The following is an 8,049-nucleotide window of genomic DNA, read 5'->3' on the forward strand; positions in this document are numbered from 1 at the left end:
CCTAGCTGTGAACCCCTTAATCACACGGGTGAGCTGTTACTCCAGAGGCACTATCAAGTAACTGCTCATTTACGTTAATAAGGGGTTCACCATCTGACTCTAAAATATCAATGAGGTCCAGGCTGCTACTAGTCCCAAGATTTGATAAACCATTTTATAACACGGTTGGACCCCAGCTAGACAGAGGTCCCACCTTCACAACAGAAAGCTACCAGGCTGTAGGACCTTCTTACAACACAGTAGTGCCTGACATGTCTAAAGCATGTACACCACAAGACTGATCCAATAGGAGCAAACTATATTTTAGGCCTGTGTCAGAGGGTCCACTCCTCCTGGCTGCTCTGGGGATTAGCTCCTTCCAGGTCCAACACCCCCTTCTACTGCTCATTCACACCCCCTGCCACACTGCTCTCTCTGAGACTCAGGGTGGTGCTCTCTCTTCGTGGTTTGGCCCTCCAGGTGACTGCATGTTTTCCCCCTTCCAGGGTATCAAGGTCCTTCCTCAAAGATGGCTGCCTTCTCTTCACGGCCCAAACCGTGCCACTTCCCCAGTGGCTGTAAGGGGGGCCCAGGCCTACCCTGTACTCTGGGTTCCAGCTCAGGGACCCTCTGCTCAGCAGCCAAGGCCTGCACCATCTTAAAGCTTGCTGCCTTTTCCCATCAGCCTTTCCCTACCCTTTCTCCACCTTGTTTCCCTTTGTTCCCACTCTACTCTCCAGAGAGCGGTTACACTGCAGCCCCATTGTACTGCCAGCTCCCTGGCTTTACCTTAGCCCTGCCTGTTTCTTCCCACCTGGTTCTATCATTATTCAGGGGTTACTTAGGCCAGCTCATTCCCTCCAGCTGTGGCCTATCCAGTTAATTGGCCTCACCTCAGCTTCATTAACCCCTTCTAGGCTGGTGTGGGGTGAACACCCCATTATATCATGTTGTTAGTGAAGACCTAGGGACTGCCCCGGCAACCTCCAAGTGTTCTGAAAAAAATGTGTAGTGCAACTGAAGCTCTGAAACTTTTGCAGTGCATAAAGTCAAGATCATGTTTAACTCCATATGGGACTGGGGGCTTATACAGTAGCACCTCTGAAATTCATTTAAACTCTTTGTTATGGTATAATTCCCCACTCTGAACCTTAGCGTCCAAAAGATGGGGTACTAGCATGAATTCCTCTAAGCTCAATTACCAGCTTAGAACCTGTAGCGCTGCCACCAACCAGGAATTCCAGTGCCTGGTACATTCTGGTCCCCACAAAACCTTGCCCGGGGACCCCCAAGACCCAAACCCTCTGGATCTTAACACAAGGAAAGTAAACCCTTTCCCTCACCGTTGCCTCTCCCAGGCTTCCCCTCCCTGGGTTACCCTGGAAGATCACTGTGATTCAAACTCCTTGAATCACAAAACAGAGAGGACAATTCACCTTCCTCCCTCCTTCTCTTTCCCCCTCCCAGACTCTTCCTGAGAGAAAGTAATCCTGGCACAGAGAGAAATTAGCATCTCTCTCCCCCTTCCCTCCTTTCTCCCCACCAATTCCCTGGTGAATCCAGACCCAGTCCCCTGGGGTCTCACCAGAATAAAAAAAAATTAGGTTCTTAAACAAGAAAAGCTTTTAATTAAAGAAAGAAAAAACAGTAAAAATTATCTTTGTAAATTTAAAAAAAAATGGAATAGATTACAGGGTCTTTCAGCTATAGACACTGGGAATACCCTCCCAGGCTAAGTATACAAGTACAACTTAAAATCCTTTCAGTAAAAATACAAATTTGAACTCCTTTCAGCCAAATACACAATTAAACTCCTTTCAGCCAAATGCACATTTGAACTTCTTCCAACCAAATACACATTTGCAAATAAAGAAAACAACCATAAGCCTAACTCACTTTATCTACCTAGTACTCACTAGTCTGAACTTATAAGAGCCTGTATCAGAGAGATTGGAGAGAAACCTGGTTGCACGTCTGGTCCCTCTGAGCCCCTAGAGTGAACAACAACCAAAACTAACAGCACACACAAAAACTTCCCTCCCTCAAGATTTGAAAGTATCCTGTCCTTTGATTGGTCCTCGGTCAGGTGACAGCCAGGCTCACTGTTCTTGTTAACCCTTTCCAGACAAAAGAGATATGAAGCAGTTTTGTTCTATTAACTCTTACTTATCTGTTTATGACACTCTTGTTCTCCAGTATCTGTAGGGCTTTATTCTTTTTTTTTTTTTTAAGAAGTGCCACAATCTCACACCTTGTGGTTTAATTGATCCTAATGCCCTTGTCTGCTTTTCCTTCAAGCCCCTCAATCCCTGGGTTCTCCAGGAATAAAACGAAGCATCTCTGAAACTCATTTATATTATTTGCTTCCATTGCCTCCCCATGTATCTTATGCTGTAAATGTAAAGCCCTTTGTGAAATGGTGATGACTTTACATTTTAGAGATGCTCTGATACTGAGCACCAGACCTAGATACAGATGCAAACCCAGTCTCTCTCTGTAATAAACCAAAATCAGATAATAGGACAAGTCCCAAACCATTTAAAATCAATGGGAGTTGTGCCGTAGACTTCAATGAGGCCACGATTTCATTCAGTGAATCCAAACGCCCTTCAATCTGGACTTCAGATCTCAAATTGAGGAGTGTTCATATCTTGGGTTTATGTTCTACCCATTATAGCCCTGATTCAGCAAGGTACTGAGTATGTCTATCCTGCTGAACTTAGCAGGACTACTCCTGTGCTTATGTGTTATACTGAATTGGGGCCTAAACAGACATGAAATTTAGCTCTAGATATGGAGTTTAGATCCAAGGTTTCATTTAATGTGTCCATTGTTGAAATGCAGCATGTATTTAACAGCGCACGGCTAGACAGATCATGAATGGTACCACATCCTTTGGAAATAACAGAATGCATTCTTCTGAAGAATCAATTTATTTTTCATGCTTTGCCTCAGGTACACCATAGGCACTGACCTGCTTCTATCTCCCATAGCAGTTATAGCCTTGAAGAACACCAGAAAAGAAACTGGATGATATTGTGATAAGCAGATTGTAGACCCCACTCCATCTTCACCTTCATTTATACCTTGTGTCATTTCCACCAATTAGAGTTGGAACAGACCCCTGGCTTTATGGCTCCTTGATATGCCCTATAGGAAGCAATCATCTTTTCCTGCATTAACATACTTCCTTCCTTACTTCCCTCACTATTGTTTTCAAGATCAGTCTCTGGATAGCTGAAAACTTTCATGTCCATTGTGCTGCTCATTTTTCACTTATTATTACAGATGCTTGATATTTTTTCATTGACTTTTTTATGCAAAATAAGCTTTTCAACCAACCTGAAAATGCTCACAGAAAATTTTGGTCGAAATGTTCTGATTTTTCCACACACAAAAAAATTGAAATTAAAAAATTATTTTTTTAGTAAACCTTTTCAGCTTCTAGCTCTGTTTTTTCACTGAAAAGAAGAAAAAATAACCAGGAAATTTCAGACAAAAACAAAAATACTGACCAACTCCCTAGAAAAAAATAAAACGATAATTGGAATTTTCCAACCAGTTCATTTATTTTTCTTCTATTATTATTCAGAACAGAGAGGAGAGGAGAAATATAAACCCACAAAAAGGCACATAATGTGCCCACCAGTAACCACATAACATGCAGGGCCTGATTTTCAGGAGCTTTGAGCACTTATACCACTAATGGAAGACAATGGAATATCAGGTCTTTAGCATCCATATGGTGGGTTAGTGAGTAGAGCCTAACCAGATCTAGAGGGCGGATCAATGGTAGGACAAAATACTTTGGGGGAAATGCCATCTATGCGCTATTGTCCCAACTTCCCCCAAGCAAGGGATCAGACTCCATGAGTCAGGAGGCAGGGCTGGAGGGACAGCTGGTTTTTGCAGCATCAGCCCCCAGGAAGCCTGGGACAAATCAGTGATGAAGTCAATCAGTCAGCCGAGGAGCACATGAGTACAGGATTGGAAAAGTCCCTGGCCAAAAGTCATAGGCCACAGAGCTGAGGGGGGCCACCTGGGTCATGGTCTGACCACTTTTTGGCCCAGCCAAACTTAAGTGGTGCTGCAACCCTGTGCGCCAGGTTGGGGGCAAGGGGGGCAAATCTGTCTGTACCCCCACCCACTTTTAATGACTCTCTGCAGCCCCTGCCAAATGTGAACCCCTAGCTAGTCTAGAATGTAGTTGGACCAGTGTGTGTGGGTTCTCAATTTTAAAAAAGTATGTCACTGATACAGGTGGATTGAGGAAAAAATATGATATAATTGGTGGCACAAGAAATGTGGCCTCGGTAGGAGGGTGATACTAGCAGGGCCTAGTAATCATAGGGCAGTGCCGATGTGGTAAAAGAGGCTATTGCCTCACCAGAAAGAAATACAGCCAGTGCTCTGTCAGATTTAGTATATGTGATGTATTTCGTTATGTATCTGTTAAAGTTTTGCTTTCTGGAGGGCACAGCTTTAACTCTCCAAGAACTCTGCTGTCTACCATGACAAGAAGCCATTTTGAGAGACAGTTTTTGCAGCCTGCTGCAGATAGACTCCCACAATGCTCTCTCCTGCAGATCGGTGTTACTGGAAGCGGATATAGATCCATTGCAGGTCCTATTTGGACAACAATGGGCAGTGTTAATATAGGATCCAGAGACACTATCTCTGCCACTGCCAGTATTTTCCTTCTAACAACCTTTAGGTATATTGGTATTGTAACTCCTCAGGTCATTGTAATGTGACACCCAGTATGTTTTTGTTTGTGTGGATATGTCCTACACCTAACCAATTATCTAGTCAGAGAAACTAAGGGTGTGTTTTCACAGCACAATAACAATGAGGAGGCCGGTGGCATTTTAAAGACTAAGATTTATTTGGGCACAAGCTTTCATGGGTAAAAAACCCACTTCTTCAAATGCATGGAGTGGACCATAACAGCACAGTTAGTTTGAATTATAACTCAAGTGTTACCCCTAACTCGACTCTCATCAACAGACAAAAATCTCTACTCAAGTTAAGTGGTGCTTTAAACTCAAGCTAGCTGGACTGTCAGGAGCGGGGGTGGGGTGGACTGATGCCCAAATGACACTGAGGCTCAAACTAGTAGGGCAGTGGGGATGCAATAGCCAGAGTTACAACAATTCATCAATTGCTAATCCAATCACCCTGCTAATCCAACCTCTGTGCAGCTAATTAAGTCAGTCTGCATAACTTCAGTGTTGCACTGAAGTGTGGTCACTCGAGCTAGCCCTGCTCGAGTGCATTAACTCACGTGTACTAACTTGAACTAACATTTGCAGTGAAGACAAGCCCTCCGGGAGTAAGTAGACTTTACTGGTAGAAGAAGGATCGGCTTCCCCAAAGAACTGCACCACAAATAACAATTTCTCCAAGATCTAGCTGCCTCTAAAATCAGTTAGACAGAACTTGTAAGACTACTTGTGATAGCACCATCTAGTGGTTTCCAGTAACATTACGACTATCAGATGAGAATATACGCTCTTTTGCCTTTATTTCTGAAGAAAATGGTTCACCAAAACTACACCTCTACCCTGATATAATGCGACATGAAATCAGATATAACGCAGTAAAGCAGTGCTCTAGGGAGGTGGGGCTGCGCACTCCAGCAGATCAAAGCACGTTCGATATAACGCAGTTTCACCTATAACACGGTAAGATTTTTTGGCTCCCGGGGACAGCGTTAGATCGGGATAGAGGTGTACTGTTTTCTGCTACTGTTGCAGCATAGCGAGAAGAAGAAGTTGATTAAAATGTCATAAATCTTATTTTAAAATAAAGTTTTCAGCCCAATGCAATTGTCATGTTTTACTGAGTCATCTGCCATTTTGTTATGCATGAGCATGACTGGCAAAAGGTTTTGAGGAGGGGAAGATAAAAAGGTGCTCCTTCTGGAATGTTTAACCCCAACACATCTATCGTGTTCAACATACTCAAGAGTATAACACCATGACTAAGGATGACTGTGCAGTTCACACAAAGCTACTGCTACTGAGCTACACTTTACTGCTAATTTACAAATGGTGACAGAATGTTTCCTTTGTTCTCTTGAGATTCAACAGTCGCCTGCAAGCTCAGTGAGGTTCCTTTGCAGGAAGGAGTAGATTGGAACCCTGATTTCTAAGTAATTTCCATGCAGGATCATATAGAATCTCACCAAGCCCTTTTTCTGAAGAGATTGAGCAGTCACCACAATATGTGACATGCTCATGGTGCTCTGCTTATTCCTCACCCTCTAATAACAGATTAACGTAGTTGAGCCTTATCCAGCAGTTTGTTGAATATGAGATAGTTAGTGCGTTTATGCAGAAATTTTGCAACCCTGATATTAGCTAGAGATGGGTGTTAGTTAAAAGCCCAGATCCAAACACCGCCAAGCTTTTTAGGATGTGTTTGAAATACAAAAAGTAAATCTGGGCTTGGAAGTAGATCCTCTCTTTGCAATGGGCCAAACCAAAACCCAGACCTGACGTTTGGGGTGTTTGAAATCCAGATCTGCACTTTTTAGCTTGGGTCCATCTCTAACATCAGGGTTAAACTTCATAAGATGTTACCTTCACTGGAGATGAGCCTGGCAGGTAGACAAGCTCAGTGTGCCATTACCAGAATTGTTCATGAAAATCGGTAGAGTGCATGTACAAGTAGCTATGCAATTATGACTGTTTGTGTGCACAATTCAGTAACTGCATATAGAAGTTGGGGGCCAGATTCTAGCCCTAGTCTCAGCTTATTTACATAGCTGCAGTGACATACAGGGACCATCAAAGGGCCACAACAACCCAGTGGAATATTACCCTGCTGCAGAAGGAGTATGGGGTGAGTGTATGCACAGGACTGGCTCCAGGGGTTTTGCTGCCCCAAGCAGCCCCCCCCCCCAAAAAGCCGCGATCGCGATCACGATCTGCGGCAATTCAGCGGGAGGTCCTTCGCTCCGAGCAGCAGTGAGGGACCCTCCGCCAAAATGCCGCCGAATACCTGAAAGTGCCGCCTGCTCTGGAGTTGCCGCCCCAAGCACCTGCTTGATAAGCTGGTGCCTGGAGCCGGCCCTGCATATGCAGCCCTATGCTATCCCCTCTTGTGGTCCCTGGTATAGCAGGCATCTTGCATCATGACTCACCATCCTGGCATATCCCCTGTGGCAAATTCTGGCATTGCAGCAGTTGCACCTTAGTTTCCCCATAACAAACTCCAGGCTACTCTCACCCCAGAGGTCACTTGGCCTTCTGAACAAGCCACTTCAAAGCATTCACCTTCCAGGGTAACGGAGTCCCTTATTTCCAATCCAAAAACAACATCAAGACAAAAGTCTCAGCCCTCTGGGCTCAGACTTCACCCCTCTTCCTTAGAGGCAGACGCCCCGCAACAACCTGTCTTGCTGCCGGCTTCTGGGCTCCAATCAACCCAACCATCCAGGTCAAAGCTGCCCTCTTACCCAGGGCCTCTGGCAGGCCACAGCCCTCAGCCAGTTCCAAGTGAGAGCCTGAGAGCCTGGCTTCTGACCCCACATCAGAGCAGCCTGCCTTCTGTCCTACCCAGTCAGCCTCAACAGCTGGGCTTTCTGCCTCCAACACCCAGCACAGATGTCACAGGACAGGGAGCCTTGGGCTTCCTGATCCTTAAAGGGGCAGGCTACCCTGTGACAGGGCATGCTGGGGAAGGAAGGTGTACATTGGGGTGGGAGGGGAATAGCTTAGGACTACAGCTATTCTGAGCTGTGCAACAGCCCACTGAGAATCATAGGCAGGCTGTCATAAGTTAGAGCATATGGCTGCCAGGGGCTCACTCAGTTCAGTCTAGACTACGCTACTCCTCCCTTTGAAACTCTGTCCTGGAGACTATTTCTTTTCATGCACAGGGCTTCTTCACCTCCCCCTCCCCAAACCTCACTTTTCTTAAGACCTCCCTAGTTGTCTTTCCATATTCACCATTCAAGGGGTAGATTCACTTGATATGCCCCATCTGTCCACCTCTGAAACACGTAGGCAGGCCCTTCCGGGTTCCTGCCTTCCAGGGTGTGCTTCTTACATGGCCACCTGTGGT

This window comes from Gopherus evgoodei, chromosome 11 (genome assembly GCF_007399415.2).
Source record: "Gopherus evgoodei ecotype Sinaloan lineage chromosome 11, rGopEvg1_v1.p, whole genome shotgun sequence".
NCBI classification, from domain to species: Eukaryota; Metazoa; Chordata; order Testudines; family Testudinidae; genus Gopherus; species Gopherus evgoodei.